The following is a 3,440-nucleotide window of genomic DNA, read 5'->3' on the forward strand; positions in this document are numbered from 1 at the left end:
TTGCTTAACATGCTACAACAACAAAAGTCTTTTAGAATGAAACGGACCCCTTGAATTCCTACTTGCTTAGTGTGGACTCTTCTGAATCAATACTTTGTCAATGTAACACTGCTAAAGGCTCCTTTGGCTAATATTTGTTAACAGTGTATGAGGGGAAAGTGAGTTAAAATGGAGGAGGCTCAATGTTTAAAGGGCAATGGATTGCAGTCTATTAGAAATACTCTCTGGCACACACTAATATATGTGTGTCTGTGTGTGTGTGTGTGTCTGTGTGTGTGTGTGTGTGTTGATAGTGCCAACCTGCCTTACCTGAGGCTTCTTGTGAAATTTCTACTTGGCTTCAATCAGCCACCTAAATCGCTTCATGTCTGCGCAGTGAAATGGAAGAGAGCCCACTTCAAATGTAATATGTCTTAAGCCGTTGGACTTCCACGGACTCCAGACTCCCCTACTGCATCCCCGCACTCCGGCACTGAGCAGAAGTGTCTGCTGTGGCAGCCCGCGGTGGAAAAAACGTCTAAAATGCAGGTGGCTGGGAAACGCACTGGGGGTGTGTTTATGTGTAAGTGTGGTGGTGTTGGTGGTGGTGGAAGGTTGGGGGGGGGGGGGGGGGGTGGGGGGATATTGACCTTTCAAACTAGGATGGAAATGATCGTTTGTGGAGAATATCATTTTACGAATCTGCTTTTTGCTCCCAGGTGTCACTGTGTAGGCAGTCTGTTCCAGTGGAACTCTCTGCTTAGGGAGGCAAAAATGTCCTCACGCCACTTAAGCGTGGGAGAAAGAGAGGAAAAAAATGCACGGCTGAAGGAGGCCGATGATAAGGTGAATATAAATGAATGATATCTCATGACTAAATTCAATAAATGCTCCTTTTAAAAATCACTGCGGAACTCCCGGCCCCCAATGAAGAGCAATGTGGTCAGTTGGCCCCGCTCCCCCCACCTCCTCCAATCACCCTCTAGATAGGAGGACACATTTGGCCATTGCACTCAAATGGCTGGGGGTGGGCAGAAAACTATCTTTCATTTTTTTCACTCTCTCCAAATCGATATCCCCTTAAGAAGACATCCCCGAAGTGTCTGAATTAATCAGGACTGAACAGGTTCTTGCCCCAGATGGAATGCAGCAGTCTTGACAGAGTCAAGTGGTGAGAAAACATTCAATTGTATCGTCATCCCTGGGCATGGTTGGTTACCTCGCTGACAACGGTCCCCAATCATTAAAGTTCACCAGGTCCCCAGCACACCGAGATGAAGTGGGAACAAGAACAACATGCAAGCCATGAAAAGAAATGCTCCAAAAAACCTCTAAACCCTCACCTCGTATGGAGAGCAAAAACTACACTGGTAAGAAAGAAAGACAGAAACAAATATATCTTATATCAAATATATCAGGAACAAGGAAAGGGCTGTTATTCTCAGATGTTCTCAGCTCTCTTTTTGAAATCTCTGTCTATGTCAAAGCCAACTCCAGGCACTGGATGAGCTGAACTCCATTTAAGAGAGCTTACACTTACACGTTTATGTTTCCCAGTTCAAATGTAATGTGTAATATCATTCAACACTGAGGCTGAACATACATAAAGCACCAATTAGCCAACAAAACCTTACCTAGTGCAGTGCCCGTACAAAACGCAAAGGCACACTGTGTCTGGTGTTGGACGCCATATTGGAGAGGTCAAGATCCGGTTGTCTTGTAATGATATTTTTAACAACTTGCATCCAAACAACTTGACACTCACCACTGCACTCACTTGGGTCTCGAAACAATCGCCAAGTGTGAAGTCGATCTGATGAACAGTTCTAGAGATATGCGAAGAACACAAAGACAGACAGACAGAGGTTCCTGGCTTTATAGTGACATTACTTTACTGTTGCTGATTAGCTACAAAACATCTATAAGCAACCTGTCATCATTTTATGAAAAAATATCTACTCCACTCGCTGTTACATTGTGTCACATTTCAAAGCAACAACCTCTGCACACATACGCTCTCCCAAGCACTCCCTTCATCACACACACACACACACACACACACACACACACACACACACCATGAAAGAAAGTGAAATGGTTGCCTTTGAAGACGGCAGGCAGAGTCCCATGAGTTCAAGGGTAGACGCTGAATGTTGATGACTCTAGCATAATGAAATGAAATGGAGGCCATGCACACCCAGACCCCCAGGTCAGCGCTGTCCTTCTCCCCGTCCCGCGTACCCCCAGTGGCCCCCACCGCTAGCCTCCACAAAGCCACAGCGAGAGGCCACGGAGCACCTTTACACACACCCTGTCTTTCATGTGCGCCGCATGAAAGAGTGCACGTGTGTGTGTGTGTGACTGCATGCGTGTGTGTGTGTGTATGTATGCGAGACTAAATGTGTGTGTGTAGGTATGTGCATGTGTGGCTGTACTGGTAGTCTGTTCACATACATGGTATGTGGATTTTTCTGTGTGTGTGTGTGTGTGTGTGTGTGTGTGTGTGTGTGTGTGTGTATTCTGGAGTTAATGTGAGTGGGTGTGTATATGTTTGCTTTTTCATGTGTGTGCATGTGTCTGGACACACATCCAGAAGTGTTTGTTTGTGCTCCCAGTCAAGGTGCCCCAGCAGGGGAGGTAGATAGTAGGAAGTTGGGCTTTGCAGCCAGCAGTCAGGCTCATTTACCAGTATGATGGTATGCTTCATGTGAGTATTCATGTTCGTCTCACTCTCTTCCCAGTTTTGTCTCCAGCCTGTCTAGTTTGCAGTTCCGTCGTTATGTTGATCTCCATGAATTTGCTTTGCTTAGGGAGAGAGAGCAATAATGGGGGAGGAAAGAAAATAGAGAGAGTGTGTGTATTCGAGTATGAATGAGAGAGAGAGAGAGAGAGAGGGAGAAAGGAGAGGGAGGGAGAATATGGCATCAGTATGCCAGGCATGTCAAGGTCCCCACTGCAGAGGGACTGGGCATTTCGGTTAACGTGTTAGAGCAGTTGAGTCTCTAAATTAGGTCTAGCCCACAAGTTTGAGGGGAGGGAATGAACAGAATGCAGAAGCAAAATTGACAGAGAGGGTGTGTGTGGGGGGGGGGTTAATAGAGAAAGAGAAAGAAAAGCGGTAATTATCTCTGTGCGTCTGCTGTAAAACTGATTGAACTAGCCAGGGCTCTGTGGATATCCCACACAGCCTACAGGAAGTGAGCTTTGACACTACCTCCACGGCCTTGGCAACCAGGGTCTCTCCCCGGAAGTGTCAGAGGCCTCTCTCTGTTGCTCTCGATGCTCCTCATTATAAAGCTGCTCTTCTAACAAGAATCCTCCTTTTTACTCCCTTTTTTCTTTTCATTTCTTTCTTGTATTATTTTGTATATGTGTGGCTCTGCTTGAGATGATACCTCTTTACCATGCTAATGAATTTATTATTTAGAGATATACATTAAGCTGACAAAAGAATACAAAAA

Source organism: Sprattus sprattus (genome assembly GCF_963457725.1).
Source record: "Sprattus sprattus genome assembly, chromosome: 3".
Taxonomy (NCBI): Eukaryota; Metazoa; Chordata; class Actinopteri; order Clupeiformes; family Clupeidae; genus Sprattus; species Sprattus sprattus.